This window comes from Carcharhinus amblyrhynchos, chromosome 30 (genome assembly GCF_965287045.1).
Source record: "Carcharhinus amblyrhynchos chromosome 30, sCarAmb.v2.hapA, whole genome shotgun sequence".
NCBI lineage: Eukaryota > Metazoa > Chordata > Chondrichthyes > Carcharhiniformes > Carcharhinidae > Carcharhinus > Carcharhinus amblyrhynchos.
Genome location: NC_137353.1, coordinates 4,763,458 through 4,785,355, shown reverse-complemented (window position 1 = coordinate 4,785,355; position 21,898 = coordinate 4,763,458). Strand labels below are relative to the sequence as shown.

At 43.7% G+C, this 21,898-nt stretch overlaps 1 protein-coding gene across 7 annotated transcripts in view; it reads right to left on the bottom strand.

Annotated features, from left to right (window-relative positions):
• The window catches only part of casz1 (castor zinc finger 1), a 399,080-nt gene that overhangs the window by 336,976 nt on the left and 40,206 nt on the right, over window positions 1-21,898 (bottom strand). For 6 of the 7 annotated variants that reach the window (XM_080215435.1, XM_080215434.1, XM_080215439.1 and 3 more), the window contains exon 2: window positions 20,438-20,564. The exons of the other annotated variant lie outside the window; for it this stretch is intronic. The gene's annotated coding sequence lies outside the window, so the exon portion shown is untranslated. The remainder of the gene's footprint in view (window positions 1-20,437; window positions 20,565-21,898) is intronic. 7 annotated transcript variants of the gene reach the window in all.

The following is a 21,898-nucleotide window of genomic DNA, read 5'->3' as shown; positions in this document are numbered from 1 at the left end:
TACCCACACACCTTCCTACATGCTTTCTCACACAGCTGCCTAGAGCCCTAAATCCCCACACCTAGACAAAGCCACACCCGCACTCAGGCACATACTGACACACAAAATTCCCCACCCATACACACATGCCCACAGACCCACTCAAACACAGTGGCCCATCCGCATGCCCACGCACAAGGGAATTTTGCATGCGTGTACACCTGTTTCTCCACATATCATGGTTTTACCCTCAGTCCTGAACAGATATCAGCTGACGGTCAGTGTGCGTGTCAAACTAGACTGAGACATTATTCAGCACTGACCTCACGCTGGGAACAGATCCCCAAATCTATTTCCAGAAATATGCAAATTGAGACATTACCATGGTTCTTTATAATTCTCCAATCCTACTGTAGACCAAAGTGAATTCATTCTCCTCAACTTTGTACAACAGAACTCTGTGAGCAGAAAGTTAAACTAATGTCTGAGTAATATCAAACTGTTAGAAAGGAATCTTGTCTGCTGATAAAAGGACAAGCTCTCCAGAGGTCATTCTTACAGAGTGATCACACTTCACAGAGGGACCTCCTGTATAGCGGGAGCACTTATACAGAAGGAGCACCTGTACCGGTGGATCACCTGTACAGATGGGTCATCTGTACAGAGGGATTGCCTGTACGGAGAGGTCATCTGTACGGAGAGGTCGCCTTTACAGACAGAACGTCTGTACACAGGGAATCACTTGTACAGGGAGTTCACTTGCACAGATGGGTCACCTGTACAGAGGAATCACCTGTACTGAGGGATCACTTGTTCAGATGGATTGCCTGTACAGAGAGATCAACTGTACAGGGAGAACACCTGTATGAAATGATCACCTGTGGAGAGGAAGCCATTAGTACAGAGTGAACACCTGTATGGAGACATTGCTTGCATAGTGAGACTATCTACTGAGACAGCACTATTCACAGGGGACTGTCTACACAGAGAATACCTCTACAGAGCCCACCGTTACACAGAGACCATCTGTACGCAGAGAGTCAGTTTGCACATGGGACATTTTAAACAGTGAATGAACCTGCACAGAAACTTCCTGCACTTAGGGACCACCTGTAACAAGGAGACCACATGTAAAGGCAGACCGCCCCATGGAGAGAACCATCTCTCCACAAAGATCACTGAACTTCAGGTGAGGGAGTTCAGGAAACACCGAGATGGTTGGTGCATTGGGACAGCTAGCCACCCATTCACTGGGGACCACACGCAATGGCCCCCCTGCTAGTTTAGCAGCTTGTATGGATCAGCTGACACTCCACTTCATCAGCAGCTCACCCAACGATGGATGTCACTGGAGTCAGTTAAATGCAGCAAGCAACTCATCAAGGAAAAATGCATCATTGTTGCAATCAGTTACACTCTCAGCACCTCTGCAACGGCAAAGGGGGAAGATCCTTGAAGAGATCTCCACTTTCCTGAGGCTGTTTCTGAAGCAAGTGTGGGGGGAGGGAGGGGGGGAGGTGGGGTGTTGGAATCTGTACGCAGTCAGCTTGCTTTGCTGCCGCTGTCAATACTCACACAGTGTTACAAAAAGATCAGGCAATAACCTATCTTAGCCAAGCAAGCAGCACCTGAGGGACTGCCTCCCCGCACAGGCAAGAGGAGAGATTCAGCAGTGAGAAACTCACTGAGCACGTGTACACACGCAAGAGGAAGTGAATCCATGTGTGAAAATCTCTGATTCCCTGGGTCTACCTCGGCTGGGAAAGTTGTTGCTTCAACAGTCAGGAAGCATGATGGAGATGCACTAATTAAAGAGCTGTTCACCCCCATTAAAGGCTATCTCTCTGAACTGGAGAGCTAGTTTCTCACTATGGGGACCCTCTCTGTAGCTACTCTGTGCACAGACTCACTGGCAACTCTCAATTTCATTATAAATGACAATGGCAGATCTAACTTCCAAAGTCACACTTTCAGTCTGCAAATAAATTATCTTGAAAGAAATTGATGCCTGAATCCCTGTAAAGGCAGATCACCTATACAGAGAGGTCACTGACAGAGATCACCTGTACAGCGAGATCACCTGTAAAGGCAGACCACCTGTACAGAGAGATCATTCACAGAGAGAACACCTGTAAAGAGAGATTACCTGTAAATGGAGATCACCTGGACAGAGAGATCACTTACACAGAGAAATCACCCGTACAGAGGGATAACCTTTAAAGGCAGATCACCTGTACAGAGAGATTACCTGTACAGAGAGATCACTCACACAGATAGATCACCTGTACAGAGAGATTACTTGCACAGAGAGATCATTTGCACAAAGAGATCACCCTGTACCGAGAGATCACCCTGTACAGAGAGATCATCCTGTACAGAGAGATCATCCTGTACAGAGAGATCATCCTGTACAGAGAGATCATTTACACTGAGAGATCACCTGTACAGAGAGATCATTTACACTGAGAGATCACCTGTACAGAGAGATCATTTACACAGACAGATCACCTGTACAGAGAGATCACCTGTACAGATAAACCACCGACACAAGATCACCTTTCATTTTATTTCTTTTATTTGGATCTTGTATGATGCAGGGATTTTCTTTGCAATTACGTTGAACACAGTCCTATCATTTAAAGGCAGTGTGTTAATTCAAGACAAATCCATTTGGTTTTAATTTGGTGAATCAACAGATGTAGCTTTTCAAGAGGGTTGGGACAGCATCAGACAGATTAAGTTTCCAACGTGCCGTACTGCTTTGGAAAAGGCAAAATGCCTCCTTAAATTAAAGGAAGAATAAATGAATTAATACCAGCCCACCCCAGTCAGACATTGTCTTTTTAATTAGAACTCTCCAGTCAGTGTGTGTGTGTGATACAGACAGATGGCCAGACAGACAGCACGCAACCCTGAGCTAAATGTGCAATTTAAATTTTCATCTAATTCTCACAAATTCCCAACTTCCAAGAACACTCACCAATTTTCTCACATTCATATAAAAAAAATACACTTTACACACAGCAAGAGAATCCAGAACAAAACACACGTTAATATTAACCCACCAGTCTATGGAAAATTTACTGCGTTTATCCAATCCCATTTCAGTTGTTGAAAAGGTTGGTGAGGATTTTTCAAATCATTTCTTCCACTGGAAGGAGTGGCTATTCCAGTCAGGCAGTTGGGTTTTGGGAAGATAAGACAAAGGGAATTCCAGAGAGGAATGAAGGGAACCCATTGAATTTCCTTCACATGTTTTAAGGAAATGTTTCACCTGTAATCAATGAGAGTTTGGAAGTTCCTTTTATTAATACCTCTGTAAAATGGACTTTATGGCGTATTTGAACCAATTCAAAAACTTTGGCCAACTTTTAAACAGATGGTGACATTGTAAAAATGAATCTGGGATCAATTTGATGTTAAACAGGTCAATTGATATAAAACTTTACTATCTCTTGAACTTCACTGCATTTTTTAACAATGTGGCCAGCGATTTCTCTATCTTAAAAGTTTCCCTGCCTGCAATTTCTCCTCCCTCTCTATAGAATCCTTCCTCTGTTGCCTCTTTCACCGCCTTCCCCTCCCTCCTGGCTCCCCGGCACTCAGAGGGATGGGAGGCGTGAACCCCACGCTGTGAGGGAGAGAGAATCCCTCCACACTCTCTCGCCCCTCTGGAGAACATCACCCCGCGGTCCCTGGTGAAGCAGGAGGCAATTTGTTGAGCTGGTGCGTATGAGAAATGAGAAGACATCACGGAATTAGACCTAATCTCAAATGCTGTGGCTGTCAAATCTTTAATTAGCTGTAAACCTGCTCAGACCTGGCTCAATGCAGACAAGCTGGCATTGGAAATAACAGAAGGTGAAATGTACAAAACCTGTATTTTAAAAAAAAGGGATATTTTGACAGCTGTTCAGACCCAAGGCAGGGGCTACAGGGATCCTGATAAACTGTACTCTGAACATGCTGGCGTATGGAGGAGCTTTATGTTAAAAATGCACAAGGTTGTTTTTTGAACAGATGGAATTAATGACATGAAACAAAATAGATCATTTCATTTGGTTAAAAAAAAACCCCATAAAGGCACAAAACGGAATGAATGATAGGGGTTAAAGGGTAAAGGTTAAAGCAGGGCAACATTTAGTGAAGTGTATAGAAGCAGACGCCTGCCTACAAATCCTGGCTCTTCACACACACGAAAAAAGAAACGCTTCTCTTCTGTCCTGTCCAAGGTGACTAGTTGCTACAATTATTAATCAGCCCCCACTTCCCCCACCACCCCCTCGATTATATATTTTTTAAGCCTCCGAGTGTCGAGAAGCTGTGAGACAGTGGTGGGTTGATCTTTTTACCTCACAGTGAATCCAGAGAATTGTGCGCCAACAACAACCTACATTTACATATCACCTTCAGCGTAATGACGTGTGCTATTAGGGGGCTTCACGGAAGCATCAAAAAACAGGGTGTCACACCGAGTCGCAAAGGGAGATATTAGGACTGATGACCAAAAGATTGGTCAAAGACAGTGGGGATGATCTTACCAGCCGTTCCCGCGGCAGCGAGGATGGAGAACTTGGCGCCCAACCATATCCCCATTCACAGCAGCGGGATAGGAAGATTCCGCTGGCGTAAATGGTGGTAATGTTCTAGCCGTTGATTTTAGTGAGTATCATAGAATCCCTACAGTGCTGAAAGAGGCCATTCGGCCCATTGTCTGCACGGATCACAATCCCACCCAGGCCCTATCCCTATAACCCCATGCATTCTCCTTAGCTAGTCCCCCTGACACTAATGGGCAATTTAGCATGGCCAGTCCACCTAACCTGCACACCTTTGGAGTGTGGGAGGAAACTGGAGCACCCAGAGGCAGACAATGTGCAGACTCCACACAGACAGTGACCCAAGCTGGGAATCGAACCCGGGTCCCTAGCGCTATGAGGCAGCAGTGCTAACCACTGTGCCACCGTGTCTCCAAAGAGGAAATTGAGGTAGAGAGATTTCCAAAGGGAATTCCAGAATCTCGGCAACTTAAGGTATGTCTGGAAGTAACCAATATAAAGCAGGAATGTGCTGGAATGGTCAAGTCTGGAGATAACCATGATAAAAACTTCAGAAAGAGAAATATTGAAAATACTTGGTGACCCAATATGAATAAAGATCACCAGAATGGAACTGGTATTTGCAGAGGTTCGGGATTGTGCTAAATATTGCAACAATTCTCAAAGTGTTTCAGTTGAAACGTATCCATTTCTCCAGAAGGAATTTGACAATTTCAGGTCAATCTCATGACCTCACATTTAAGTAACTGATTCTCTCATGGGTTGGATTGCTGAATGATTGCTACAATCCAACAGAAATGTGAAGTCGCTAAGCTAGGTGCGCTGGAAAAATCTCAGCAGGTCTGACAGCATCCGTGGGGAGAGAATAGAGCCAATATTTCAAGTCTAGATGATCCTTTGTCAGAGCTCCTAGACTCGACACATTCTATTCTCTCCCCACAGATGCTGTCAGAACTGCTGAAACTTTCCAACATTTTCTGGTTTTGTTTCAGATTCCAGCATCCACAGATTTTTCCTTTCAAGGTAGGTGTGCTGCAGTTTAACCCCTTGAGAACTAGACATCAAACAGGAGGAATTCTAAAGATTGATTTACTCAAGTGGCAATGCTTCTGTCTCTGTGTTAGATACACCATAGGAAGTATCCTTTCCAGATGTATTACAGCTTGGCACGGCTCCTGCTCTGACCAAGGCTGCGAGAAACTACAAAGGGTTGTGAACATAACCCAGTCCATCACTCAAACCAGCCTCCTATCCATTGACTCTGTCTTCACTTCCCATTGCCTTGGAAAAGCAGCCAGCATAACTAAGAACCCATGCACCCCGGACATTCCCTCTTCCAACTCCCGTCGGGAAAAAGATACAAAAGTCTGAGATTACGTACCAACCGACTCAAGACAGCTTCTTCCCTGCTGCTATCAGGCTTTTGAATGGACCTACCTCATACTAATCTGATCTTGCTCTACATCCTAGCTATAACCATAATGCTACATTCTGCACCCTCTCCTTTCCTTCTCCCCTATGTGCACTATGAATGGTATGCTTTGTCTGTATAGCATGCAAGAAACAATACTGTATCCCAATACATGTGACAATAATAAATCAAACCAAATCAAACATGGTAATGAGTCTCAGACCAACTCCAGGGGACCTGAGTTTATTGGAGAGGATTTTGCAAATGCCATCTGCCCTAAGGCTGGTGGGACAGGTTCGTAAACCCTGGCAAACATCAAAAAGCTGGCTTCCATTTTCATTCTGCCAAAGTTACAGTATACAATGAGGTATCCAACTAATACCTGCGTAAGTGGGCATAGAAGATCCCATGGCAATTTTCAAAGTATAACAAAGGCATTCATTCTCACAGCATCCTCGTCAACCAACAACCAACCAACACAGTCCAAACACGGTCACTGGTGATTGGCCTCGCTGTTCTTGCCACGTTCCGATTGGCTGCCACGCTCACCAACACAACAATGATCTCATTTCCAAACCAATTCATTGGCCGTAAAGCGCTTTGCGATATTGTAAACTTATTAACATAATTATGCAAATAGTTTCAATCCCACAGCGAATGTTACAATTGGACAAGTGAGATCCCAGGGTGAGATCTGGCTTGATAGATTCTAGCTTTCTTTTAATGGACAAATTCACGGGAATTTACTGATGAACTTTTAACATAAAAAATAAGACACTTATTCAATAAGGGAAATTAACTATAACACACCCAGCAAAGAGGTTAGAAAATCCTTATTACAAACAGCAAAAAACGATTCAGACTCACCCTATTCCTTTTACCCAGTGATACCTTTACAAACACCAAAACCCAGTGAAGATTTACCACCATCTTAACACCAAGGCTTCTTTTTTGGGTTGGCCCATTGCAAATAGTTTTCTGAGCATTCACTGGATGCTTTTCCCCAACTGGTACTTTTCTCTAAGACACACCAAACTGCATTCTAAACTTACTGTGACTTCAACTAGTGTGAAACTATTTGAGTTTCCTAAACTCAGCAGCCTTGCAGTATTTCTTGTCCGAGAGTTTAGAACGCCTGACTGACACAACCTGAATGTCTTTTCTGTCCTTCCTTGTTTCTGTTTGTCACTGGACCCCATCGCTAGGCAACAGCTCAGTTTTTTCCCACTGTGTGATTTTTATTCCCCCCAAATCACTAAACTACTAACATCTTTGTAATGTAACCCATTCCTCCACTTCGAGGGTTGTAAAACCTCAGTAAAAATGCACGTATCTAAACATAGAGTCATAGAGGTTTACAGCATGGAAACAGGCCCTTTAGCCCAACTTGTTCATGCTGCCCCTTTTTTTAAACCCCAAAGCTCATCCCATTTGCCCGCATTTGGCCCATATCCCTCAATGTCACCTTACCTAAGTAACAGTCTAAATGCCTTTTAAAAGACAAAATTGTACCCACCTCTACTATTACCTCTGGCGCCTTGTTCCAGACACTCACCACCCTCTGTGTGAAAATATTGCCACTCTGGACCCTTTTGTATCTTTCTTCTCTCACCTTAAACCTATGCCATCTAGTTTTAGACTCCCCTCCCTTTGGGAAAAGATATTGACTATCTAGCTGATCTATGCCTCTCATTATTTTATAGATCTCTATAAGATCACCCCCTCAACCTTCTTCACTCCAGACAAAAAAGTCCCAGTCTATCCAGCTTCTCCTTATAACTCAAATCATCAAGTCCCAGTAACATCCAAGTAAATCTTTTCTGCACTCTTTCTAGTTTAATAATATCCTTTCTATAATAGGGTGACCAGAGCTGTACACGGTATTCCAAGTGTGGCCTTTCCAGTGTCTTGCACAACTTCGACAAGACATCCTAACTCCTGTATTCAAATCCAGAAAACCTATCCTTGTTGGTCGGAAGCCCCAGACTCCCCAGCACCAAGCTCACAAACAACGATATGCGATTGAGACTATGGGTGAGATTTTACTGCCTCACTCGAGTGAGACCGGAAATTCCCGCCCGATGTCGACGGAGATTTCTATTGTCGGACCCTCGCTGGCTCCCATTCCGTGGCAGGCGACGTGGTAGAGTTCTGGCCAACATTCCTCCTCCCTCAACAAATATAAATGTCAATTAAAATTAAAGTTGCACATTGTTCCTAACAAAATGAAGGCCATTTTCTTTGTTAGGTCTTTGTTATGTACATTGTGCACTTGGATATTTGACTTGATTTATTTTTGTCGTAAGTATCAGTATACAGTGAAAAGGATTGTTTCTTGTGCTATACAAACAAAGCATACTGTTCATAGAGAAGGAAAGGAGAGAGTGCAGAATGTAGTGTTATAGTCATAGCTAGGGTGTAGAGAAAGATCAACTTAATATCTGGTAGGTCCATTCAAAATCTGTTGACAGCAGGGAAGAGGCTGTTCTTGAGTCAGTCGGTACATGTCCTCAGAGTTATGTATCTTTTTCCTGAGGAAGAAGGTGGAAGAGAGAATGTCCGGGGTGCATGGGGTCCCTGATTATGCTGGCTACTTTTCCAAGGCAACGGGAAATGTAGACAGAATCCGTGGATGGGAGGTCAGTTTGTGTGATGGACTGGGCTTCATTCACAACTGTTTATTTTAGCAAATTGGCAGCACTGATGAATTTAAACAATGTCTGCAGAATCATATCACAAGACGGATCCAGGTGAGGAAACGTTTAGCTATTTGAATTCATCAGTCGTGAATTCCAATCCTGAGATCAAGTCCCGTGTAACAGCCTTGAACTCTGGCAAGTATCCTGCCGTTAAAAGGAATACTTCCTGTCATCTATCTTAAACTCATACTTGAACCTGAACCCTCTCGTCTTGCTTCTGAGCACATCTAAAGGTATTGATCCACGTTTAGTTTTTTTATCTTCCACCTAGAATTCCTAGCGTAAGTTCCCCATTACAAGCAAACGACTGAAGATGTTCTGATCGATGCAGGCTCATCCTAGCCCCCAGCACTTTACAATCAGCAATGTCAAAATCTACCCTTTAATCAGGATAGTAAGTGTTTGGTATTTATTTGGTTACATTCCCGTTATAATAGGACTCAAAAGCATCGATGCAGTATCTCACTGTTCTCATCTTTCATTACCTCCTTACTGTTCCTGGCGTTTTCTAAGTCCTTTCTTTTGCTTTCGCTACTTTCATCTTTGTGAGCAAGGCTTCCCACATTTCACAACATCTCCAAAAAGGGCTCGTCATCCCTCATTTTGGGCAGTTAGACAATTAGATCGATCAATGGCATCACCAGAGAAGGATGGAATTACCAAAACGGACTGTATGGAGCTGACATCACACAACCGCCCGAGCCCCAATTAATCATACAATCCCAACAGTGCAGAAGGAGACCATTCAGCCCATCGGGTCTGCACCAGCAACAATCCCGCCCAGGCCCTATCCCTGTAACCCCACACATTCAAATCCCCCTGATGCTAAGGTCAACGTAGCATCAACCTAACCCGCGGGAGCAAACCCACGCAGACACAGGGGACAAAGTGCAAATTCCGCCTCAGTGACCAGAGGGCGGAATTGAACCTGGGTCTCTGGCGCTGTGAGGCAGCAGTGGTGCCCCAATGATGGCAATGGTGCCCCAATGGTGCCCCACTGCTGCCCCAATGATGGCAACGTGAGTGAAAACTGAAGCGGGGGGGGTGGGGAGCTGTGAAGGCCACATCCGTCCCATAGGCTGGACTTTACACCATCTGCCCCAAAAATCCTCCAAAAAACTGAATCTCTCCAAGGAGATGGCCAGTGATCGCCAGGCCTGATCAAAAAGGGTAAAATTACAGAAGTGATTTGAAAATTAATGCCGGGCAAATCTTTCACAGGAATACCCCTGACAGAATTTTCTATTAATAACTCAGGGTGGCACCTCAGTGCAATGCCAAGAGAGTGCTGCATTGTCAGAAAGGTTGAGGGGGATTCCCTGGCCATTCCCACCAACAGGATCTACCAGGTGGACGGTGCGAACAACAGCAAATCCCATCGACAGAGGTGGAATGGGTAGATGCCACCGCTGGCCAATGGCGGGCCACCTCTGCCACACCATGGGGAGGAGGATGGTGGAGGGAGGGGGATGGGTGTGAACCAGAAGATGCCATGCAATCTTACAGGGGCTTTTTTAAACCCAAGGCCCACCTTCCTGCTCAGGTGGGTGTGAAAGAATCCACGCAGTGATTTGAAACAAAATTCCCTTTCTCCTGGTCAATATTTCAGAACATAAGAACTAGGAGCAGGAGTAGGCCATCTGACCCCTCGAGCCTGCTCCGCCATTCAATAAGATCATGGCTGATCTTTTCATGGGCTCAGCTCCACTTACCCGCCCACTCACCATAACCCTTAATTCCTTTATTGTCAAAAATTTATCTATCCTTGCCTTAAAAACATTCAATGAGGGAGCTTCAACTGCTTCACTGGGCAGGGAATTCCACAGATTCACAACCCTTCGTGTGAAGAAGTTCCTCCTCAACTCAGTCCTAAATCAACCTGCTTATTTTGAGGCTATGCCCCCTAGTTCTAGTTTCACCCGCCAACAGAAACAAGTGCCCTGCTTCTACCTTATCTATTCCCTTCATAATCTTATATGTTTCAATAAGATCTCCCCTCATTCTTCTGAATTTCAATGAGTATAGCCCCAGTCTACTCAGTCTTTCCTCATAAACCAACCCTCTCAACTCCGGAATCAACCGAGAGAATCTCCTCTGCACCCCCTCCAGTGCCAGTATATCCTTTCTCAAGTAATTTAGTCCTGATATTAAATAAAGCTCCTGGGTCTAAAGGGATCGAGAGATACGGGGGGGGGGGGGGGGGGGGGGGGGGGGGGGGGGGTAAGAGGGGATCAGGATACTGAATTTGATGATCATAATGAACGGTTAGGTGGATTCTCCATGGTAAATTCTCTCTCAGTGTACCCGAACAGGCACCAGAATGTGGCAACTAGGGGATTTTTACAGTAACTTCATTGCAGTGTGAATGTAAGCCTACTTTGTGACTAATAAATAAGTAAATAATCAACAACCAGTCACTCCTTTCTCTGATGCTTGAGGAACTTACTGCGGGCAAATTGGTAGTGGCATTTTTCCACATAACGACAGTGACTACACTTCAACAGTGTCCGTGTTGGTGGCGTGTTGCCAGGGAAACAATAGGTGCTATATAAATGCAAGTTTTCTTCTTTAAGGATGAACTGGTATCCTTCCAGTAACTGACAAAGTTGTCAGTTACTCCACCTCCTGATTATTGGAAATTAAAGCAGAAATGCTGGAAATACGCATCCAAAAAAGGGAACAGGCAGTATTTTAGACGTAGCTGTGATTTCAAGAAGAAATTATTTATAGCTCTTGGGGCGAAAGGGATATGGAGGGGGGGGAGGGGAAGAGGAGGAATCAGAATATTGAATTTGATGATTGGCCATGATCAAAATAAATGGTGGAGTAGGCTCGAAGGGCCAAATGGCCTCCTCCTGCTTCTAGTTTCTATGTTTCTCTATTTCCTTGTCTTCTCAGAACTTTTCCAACAAAGCGTTTACTCCTCATTTGCAACATTGCTTTTTAATTTTCAGTTTGGATCAAGTTTCTCTCTATCTCTCCTGATTACAGCAGGATAATTACCTTCATTTTTGACAGAAGGGCAGCTGTTTTGGTCCATTGACAGCCAGCTACAGTTAAAGTTACTCTTTACGATAAAGAATTGAGTTGAGGAGGATCCACTGGCAGACATTAAGAATATTTTGAGGAGTCAAAGTTTAGGGATTCAAAGGAGAATTCACTGTGAATTCAATGGACATTTTCTCATAACCAAATGCACTGTTCAAAACTCCACACATTACTGAAGGATAGCTGGGTAGTTTGGGGGCAGAGCCAACCCTCTAGCTTTTGCAGAAAACCTGCACAGGCCTGAATAGCCTCAAACGCATTGAGGCAATGGTGAGCACTGCTGCCTCACAGCGCCAAGGACCCAGGTTCGATTCCAGTTTCGGGTCACTGTCTGTGTTGAGTTTGCACATTCTCCCCGTGTCTTTTTTTATTTGCTGATGGGATATCAGCATCGCTGGCTGGGTTAACATTTGTTGCCCATCCCTAAGAGTATTTAAGAGTCAAAAGCATTGCTGTGGGTCTGCAGTCACAAATAGGCCAGACCATGTAAGGATGGCAGATTTCTTTCCCTAAAGGGACATTAGTGAGCCTGACGGGCTTTTACGACAATTGGCAATGGTTTCATGGTCATCACTGGACTTTTAATTCCAGATTTTTATTGAGTTCAAATTTCACCATCTGCCAATGGTGGGATTCGAACCCGGGTCCTCGCAGCATTACTTTCGGTCTCTGAATTACTCGCACAGCAGCAATACCTCCCCCGCTGCGTGGTTTCCTCCCACAGTCCAAAGATGTGCAAGTTAGATGGATTGGCCATTTTAAACTGCCCCTTAGTGTCCCAAGATGTGTAGATTGGGTGGATTAACAGGTTAAATATGTGGGAGTAGGACTTGGGAAAGATACTCTGTCAGCGAGTCAGTGCAAACCTAATGGGCCAAATGGCCTCCTTCTGCACTGAAGAGATTCTGTGATTCTCTGATTCCCTTATAATGCAGGTTAAGGGGTCATTTTGAAAGCCCTTGAATCCTCATCTGCTTTGCCCTGAATATTACAAGTGGAGGTTAGACAACTCTACTACAAGAAATCTAAACCTGAGTCTTTGTGATCTAACCTTCTGACCTCCAGACTGGAAATCGCAATAGCCTCAGTGCAGGGGGCACCAGAAGTACATAGCAAGCAAAAACCGGCGTTTAAAAAAATTACATTGTTAAAAGCGGCCATGGTTAATAAAAGCTGAAATAAGGAGGCCAGAATCAGATTGTTTCATGTCTGACTAGGTTCTCACATAGTCAAGGACCAAGGTTGCTCTGTCTCTCTGCCTCCTGCTGTCAAGATTAATGTTATCAGCTCTTGAGTTATATCTCAGATGGAGATCTACACAGAAGTGAAACCCTTCACCTCAGCACTGAGACAATGCATCATCTATACAGCTAGCCGGTTATCTATTTAACTATTATCAGCCGCTCCAGCTTCCCTCAGGCCTCTCCTCAGAGGTGCAGGTAGTGCAGTCACGGGGAGGGCAGGACATCTTTATTAGGCTGGGGCAGGTGAGGATTGCAATGGAAAGGGCGTAAAAGTAAGGTGGCAGACTTGGTAATACTCAGTTTTGGTGTTGTTTCATTGGGTTGGAGAGACAGCTGGGTGAAAAGTTAGTTTAGTGCCAGCTTGGAGCTAGTCACCAACGTTTCCAACACACAGCACATCCAGCAACACAATGATGCTGATAGTTCACTGTTGATTATTTTAAACAAATACCGAGGTGTTTCCATGGATGTTTCTGTTTTGCATAAACCACCCCATGTGTTGGCACTTTTTGTTATGTCGAATACGGTTGCCACTACACTGATTGTCAACTAAAAACTGGATCCTGAAGGAAGTTCTCTTTGAAATCAGCTTAACTACAAGTATCACAACAGCTAGGAATAAGTTCATATTTCTCCCAGGAACTCCACATACATTTCTGGGGGAAGAAATCATTTAATTCTTTAAAAATCCTTTTTTTTTCATTAGAGTCGACAATCGCCTTTGCTTGGTTAAATTAATGTGGTTTCTGGTCTGTTAAAATGCTACAGACATTTAAAACAAATGCATTTTATTAGAAGTTTATTTATTAGCATTACAAGTCGTGATATTATTATCACAAATAGGCTTACATTAACACTGCAATGTAGTTACTGTGAAAATCCCCTAATTGCCACACTCCGGCATCTGTTTGGGTACACTGAGGGAGAATTTAGCACGGTCAATGCACCTAACCAGCACATCTTTTGGACTGTGGGAGGAAGCTGGAGACCCGGAGGAAACCCACGCAGACACGGGGAGAACATGCAAATTCCACACAGACCGTGACCCAAGACGGGAATCGAACCCGGGTCCCTGGTGCTGTGAGGCAGCAGTGCTAACCCACTGTGCCACGTGCCGCCCAGTTACACCACTCTTAGGCAGCATGATGAGATCATCATCCTTAAAGATAGTGGGACAATACGTTTTCTCTTTGGAAAATGTGGGAGAGATTGAGAAGGTCGGAATTAGCTCTGTGGTGTAATGGCAGGAATTATCCTTACAGATTCCCGATCCCACTGTCGGGGTGAGAAGTGGGTCGGGAAACCTGGATGGACACCAGAGGAGATTTCAGAGGAGGCCGAGGCCCATCTAATTCAGCAAAGGGGCACCCGAGTCTGGAACACCAATAGGGCACCCTCTATAGCATTGAAAGATCGTAAACTCTTACAGGGTTTACTCAATGTGCCATTCAAGTTATCCAGTGTCCCCTGTCTCGCCGACTCCGGGAGAATTCCACGGATGGGGGGAATAATGTCATGGAAGCAATTTGATGGGATTTCCCTCCTATTTCTGCAACCCTCCCCTTCCCATCCCCCTACAGGCCCTTGAAAATTCTGCCCACTGTGTCTGCAGGTGACCTCTATCTCACACAAAGAATCCTATTGACTTAACCAGATGACCATTCACTCTGGTTATACAGAATCCCATCCAAACAAGTACCCGGCTCACTCCCTCGTATGGTGACTGGTAACAACCAGGAGCATCTTCCGTGCCCTCCCAGGACCTTCACCGAGAAGGAACTGAACACCAAACAGATTGGGGGTGGGGGGGGTGGGAGGGTGGTGGATGGTGGTTAAGTGAGATAATCAAAGTGTTGACTCATTTTTCAGAAAGCTTTCGGGAGTGGGGAGACATGCAGCTGAGAACTTGGGGAAACCGCAGTGGGATAACTGGATTTGGGAGATTATGAGGAGCTATTATGAGTGCAGGATCTAAACAAGGGCATGCGGGCGAGGACTGCTCCTCGGATGGTGTATGGCAATGAGAAAGAGACAGAGAGACGGACAAATCCACATCAATAAAAATTCAATGGAAAAGGCTTTTACTCCTGTAATTTAGAATTCCTAATTCCAAATTAGGAAGAATTCACAGACAGCGTTTTGCAATCATACAAACTACAATTCACATTCCAACCAAATTACAAAGTTTTCCAAGCTGAAGCTATAGTTAAGAAAACCCACCAACACCTCTGCTTTCTCAGGAAGCTACTCTCACCAACTTTTACAGATGTACATACAAATCACTCTTTCCGGATGTATCACATCTTAGTATAATTCCTGCTCTGCCCAAAACCGCATGAAACTACAAAGGATTGTGAATGTAGCCCAGTCCATCACTCAAACCAGCCACCCATCCATTGACTCCATCTACACTTCCTGCTGCCTCGGAAAAGCAGGCAGCTAATCAAGGACCCCACGCACCCTAGACATTCTCTCTTTCTGTCGGGAAAATGTACAAAAGTCGAGATCACATACCAACTGACTCAAGAACAGCTTCTTCCCAGAATTTTGAATGGACCTACCATATATTAAGCCAATCTTTCTGTACACCCTAGCTATAACAGTAACACTACATTCTGCACTCACTTCTTTCCTTCTCTAAGAACGGTATGCTTTGTCTGTATAGCGTGCCAGAAACAATATTTTTCACTGTATACTATTAGATGTAACAATAATAAATCAAATCAAACCAAAGTCCAACCAGTCCTCTTTCCAACCCACTCATTATGCAGAATTCAAATGCGCCAAACTTTCTCCATTTCTTGCTGTAAACTTTTATGACTGTCCGTGTGGAGTTTGCACATTCTCCCCATGTCTGCGTGGGTTTCCTTCGGGTGTTCCGGTTTTCTCCCACACTCCAAAGATGTGCGGGTTAGGTGAATTGGCCATGCTAAATTGCCCCTTAGTGAGGGCGGTTTAGCAGAGTACATGTGTGAGGTTACGGGGATAGGGCGGGATAATGGTCAGTGCAGACTTGATGGGCCGAATGGCCTCCTTCGTCCCTGTAGAATTCTATGATTCTATATAGAATTCCCTGATTCAGGCAGAAAGTATCTCCCAATCATTCACACTGTTGCTACTTATCATGGTGACTGTTCAGTCCAGCATTTCACTAATAGCCTCTTGTGAAACATTAATATTGTACAGTAATGGAGCTTGAATTTACACGTGTATCATCGGGTGTGATTAATTAAGCCAAGGTGCAAATATTTCAATTGGGCCCTTTTTAACTTTATCGTTCATAAATTGTCTGCACAAACTCTGATCCGAGCGTAGTTGTTTTTATCAAACGAGCTATGTATTTATTGGATTCAGCTGTACAAATGCCTGTGCGGATATAATGAGCAGGTAGTGCCATTGATGAGTGCGATGTTGCTGGGGTATGTGGCAGTTCGCCAAGGGGTATATCCATGTGTACAGCAGACTCCAGCTTTATTTTATGCAAATGAATAAATAGGTGCAGCATGGGTCACTTTTAATGAAATTACAGCAATTATGTAAATCTACTATCCAAATAAAGACTAAACAGCACTGGAACATCTGGGTGGGAAATCAGCTCTTTGCACACCACTCCATGCTGCTAGCAAGCATTCCTTCTCATTGACAATAAATTGAGACTAAAGAAAAACTATCAATTGTTACACTAATTCCATGTTAATTGAAAACATTTGGTTGGGAATTCCTTGTATGGGAAAGACTTCATTCAGAGTTTACAGCGACTAGGCTTATTGCCACAATTCTCTCCCATTCTGCAACGTGGTGTAGAGCAGACAGCGTCCTAGCTAATCTATTAAATAAGTTTTACTGTTTTACTGCACTCCTCCACATTACAAGTATTAGGATGTGTTGAAGCAGAGGGAAGACAAAGGTCGTGAATGTAGCCCAATCCATCATGCAAACCATAAGAACATTAGAAATAGGAGCAGGAGTAGGCCATCTAGCCCTTCGAGCCTGCCCCGCCATTCAATAAGATCATGGCTGATCTGTCGTGGCTCAGTTCCACATTCATCCGTTGACTCTGTCTACACTTCCCGCTGCCTCGGGAAAAGCAGCCAGTATAATTAAGGACCCCACGCACCCCGGACATTCTCTCTTCCACCTTCTTCCTCAGGAAAAAGATACATAAGTCTGAGGACATGTACCGACTGACTCAAGAACAGCTTCTTCCCTGCTGTCATCAGACTTTGAATGGACCTACCAGATATTAAGTTGATCTTTCTCTACACCCTATCTATGACTGTAACACTACATTCTGCACTCTTGTCCTTTCCTTCTCAATGAACGGTATGCTTTATCTGTATAGCGTGCAAGAAACAATACTTTTTACTGTATGCTAATATATGTGACAATAATAAATCAAATCAAATTTTAAAGAATCAGTAAGAACCTAAGCAACACCACTAACAATGCTCCCCAAAACTCCAATCGTTCCACAGAATCAGGTTTGGAAGAGAGTTTGGTATTACACTTTGCAAATATGTTCTTTGCTAATTGTTAAAATATCAATGATCCCCGTTGAAGCAGGGTGACAAATTGTAGAATGGATAGCGGACCCGTTCCTTAAAACGGACAATTTTTGTTGGAAACACAACCATATAATGAATGGCATAAACGAGAATTGTCAGCAAGTGAACAGAGCGTACTGACAAATAAATAATTCATTTAACAGGAATTGACCAGAGCTGCAAACAAGTAGACGAACTGCTATTGGGTCCTGACAGTTTTACAGTCCTCGGGGCAATTTGGGAATGGTCTGAATGGTTACAAATGAAAGTGTGAGTGACATTAATTAAGCCAGGCAATTTAAGCTACAGTATAAACACAGTACAGAACTCCCTTTGAACATGGAGGGTGTACTGTGGACAAAAGAGGTGATAATGCTGGCAGTAGGTTCTAACACTGAATGGTATAAGATTAGGTCCTGGCTTTGTGAAGGACAACGAGTCCATTAACCCCTTGTCACTGAGTCCTCTTGTCATGTCTTAAGGACAGAACAGCTGTATCCTAAACATTCTAAACCAACACACACTTTAGTCGGAGACAATGGGCTGTTGTACAGGAGAAAGCTTTTCCCAATTTTTTTTTCCCATGGCTTCGACATGTTATGACAACCGTACCCTCATTGACAGAATCCCTCTTTATTGGCATACCGTAATTGTAATTTGAAACTGTCAAAGAAAATTAAAGCGATATGACACTTGTTTAAAAACATTCATGGAATTATAATTGTAATAAGCTTTATGCGGTTTCTCTACAAATACATTTGGATTGCTACAAACTCTGGTTGAAGACCTGTAATTAAGGATAGTGGCTGTTCTATTTGGTACACAGCTGTCATAATATTTCATTAAATAGACCCTGAGCAGACTTGTGACAAGGTGAAGGTGCATTGAATATTTTTCTACACGCGTTTTCTGATTACATTATCAAAGGACAACTAACTCTTTAACCTTGTAAGGGTTAAAATAGGATTTAAAACAAAAACAGAATGGAAACTAAAGCCTGCTCCTGTGTTTGCGTTTCAATGTTCGAATGGTTCTCTACATTTCACAGGGTGGGCACTTGAGAAAGTGACTAGCTGCTGGAGTTTGCCCTGTGCCAGCTTCGACCTGACTATGATCAGAGAGCGGTGATCTATAATCTACAAAATACAACAAAAGAGGACAGCTGCTTTCACATTCTTCCTTTAGAAAGTTTCCATTTTCACCCCAGAAACTGCAAAGTAAAGGACGCACTAATATTTCCCAAATTCATACAAAAATGACACCGTCTGGGAGAAGGCTTTGTCGGCCATTTTGAAAACCCCATTTGTGGAGAGCAAAGCTAAAAATTATGGCCAGGTACTGCTATATTTTCCAATAACTCGACACACAATTCATGTTTCTGACTCTGATTCCACCGCCACCGCCCCCCTCCCTCTCAGCCGCTATTGGCACTTTTTAAGTGTGGCCAAAATGCAAATAAACCGCTGTGGAGTTAGGCAGCAGGGCTCCTGCCAACCCCTTGTGGCAGAGGCCCTCCTTAATCTCTGTCCCGGTTTACCCACAAACAGGAAATGTTTCAATATATTTGTACTTGTAATGCCGATGAGTCTGTGACAAATTATTTGGTACAGATTACCATGTTCCAGGACCCGGCTGAGCCAGTTCTGAAGGCTGTCACAAGTAAGAAATTAGTGCCAGGCCCCATACCTGAATAATTTATGCAAATACAAATCATTCGATAACCAATAGGTATTCCATTCCCCGCACCCTTCAAAAGTGGTATTAATAAATACACATTGCAATGTACAAACCAAAGGTATTTAGACTGGGAATTAGGTTTTATAATGACAGTATTGGGGAAGTTCATTCGACACGCTATCAAAGTCCTGATAAAAGTTACCACGTGGCTTCCCACACAAATCAGCAAGATCGCTGGTTTGATTTTCTGACATTTTTGACTTAGTTGCTCCTACAACATCCTGATGCCCCACCAACAGTGCAGGAAATCAGCCAAGGATCCTGTATCTGACTGCTGTCCAGTTACACCCTGCTGAGGGGCTAGTGCTTGGGTGACACTGGGGGCAGACAGGATGTGACTCTGAAGTGGTGCCACAAGCAGTTGAATAGCCTGCTGATGTTCCCTACTTGAAATGGGCCCATCTGGTCAGGTACTCCTGGACTGCTGTGGGACTGCCTCCATGGTAACTGCTCTCAAAAGAGTTGGAGGCAAAAGAGGAGGAAATTGTGAAAACAGAATTCATCAGAATGTTCCAGTCCAGACTGGAGGGGTGTCTGGTAAATCCACAAACAGGCTGGAGATGTCCTGAAAGAGTAAGTTTCTCTTGCTCATTCATGATGATCTGATTAAAGAAGTGCTATTTTAATACTGGCACCTTGGATGGTGCTTGTCTGGGGGTGTTCTCACAGAATCATAGAATCCCTGCAGTGCAGAAAGAGGCCATTCGGCCCATTGAGTCCGTGCAGACCACAATCCTACCCAGGTCCTAACCCCAGAACCTCATGCATTTACCCCAGCTAATTCCCAGATACTAAGGGGCAATTTAGCATGACCAATCCATCTAATCTTTGGACTGTGAAAGGAAACCGGAGCACCCGGAGGACACCCACGAGGACACAGGGAGAACGTGCAAACTCCGCATGGACAGTGATGTAAGCTGGGAATCAGACTGGGTCCCTGGTGCTGTAAGGTAGCAGTACTAACCACAGTGCCCCTAATTTTATAATGCAGAGAAAAGCTATTAAGTGCAATGTGTTTGCAAAGCAATTTTCTGTATTTGAAAATACTGCCTGTATTATGCAAAGTTAAGACCAATCATTGTTTTTATTCTTCTATTAGAGCAGGTTATTGATTAGTTGTATGCCATTAATAATTTTCCTCTGTATTGTCTTTACGATTTAAATACAGCCTCAATGAATCAGTTTATTGGATCTGTTGTAATCTATGAAATCTTACCTGGTCTTCACTAGTTGTAACCAGGCCTCACACAGGTCTTAAGTTACAGGAGGTCGCTCTGCACTAACCAATGTTGGTGTCCATGTTACATCCACGACAGATTACAAACAGATAAATATTTCTCCATCTGTGGGAAAACGGTTTGTAGTAAAATTACTTCTTAATTTGTGAGTCGTTTGAAATCCTATTCAGCTGTTGAACACGACTGAGCAAGGAAGGCATCAACAAAAGAGACCATCATCAAAGCGCACCATGGGTTAGGGTGTTCCTGTCCTGACTGGTCACACTGGCCAAGGCATCAGCCACTGCAATGTGCTCTGAGGGGGAGAGATGCTTGTGTTACAATTCTTGGCCCTCCACATGCACTGCCAACTTCAACTAGAAGACAATATTTGTGGGTTTGACTGTTGGTTGTGACAAACCTACAGGACAAGCTATAAAATATAAAAAAAGAATATTCTTGAAGCTTGAGGTAGATGCAGTGGAATCTGACTTCTGCTTATCAACAGATTACTGTTACCTATGTTGTCCCTGGACTAGTAATCCAGACAGCCAGGGTAATGCTCTGGGGACCCAGGTTCAAATCTCACCCTGGCTGATGGTGAAATTTGAAATCAATAAAGAATCTGGAATTAAAAGACTAATGTTGACCATGAAACCATTGTTGAAAAAATCTATCTGCTTCACTAATATCCTTTAGGGAAGGAAATCTGCTGGCCTTACCTGGTCTGGCCTACATGTGGCTCCAGAGCCACAGCAATGTGGTCAAATGTCTTAAATGCCCTCAGGGATGGGCAATAAATGCTGACCCAGCCAGCAATACCCATTGAAAGAACAGGAAAAAAATAAACAATTTGCCTGAGATCTTATTGATAAATGTATATAGAACGCAAAAGATTGGGTAAATTAGATCTCAATAATGTTATCAAACTGATGGTGATGGAAGATTGCAGTTAGGTCTGCCTGGTGTTTGCCAGAATCATTTCGCTCCAATATTCGGAGAACATTCAGATGTTTGGAATCTGACAGCTGATTCCCAAGCAGAGTCATTTTGATACCAGTTGAACTTATTCATTGCTGGCATTTCCTCTATAATAATAGATTCCAACAGCCCATACTGTCACCATATTCCAACCCACAATGTACCACACAGCTTGAATCATCTGCTGGTGGGTTCAGATTGGGATGTATCAAAGAGCAAAGCCATTTTAACAGGAAACCTGAAATTCCAAACCCATTCATTATTCCAAATGTACTTTGTTGGTATCCCTCAACAGAGGCCTGAGCTTAGCCAATAATTGTGCTGATGGATCGAGTAGGAATGACAGATATTAGTTATTGTTACGGAATACATTGTCCCCACAATCCACCTCCCTCCCTCCCCCCGCCCCCCCACAGAAAATGATTTTACTTTAAAATTAGAGTTTATTTATTATTGTCACAAGTCGGCAGACATTAACA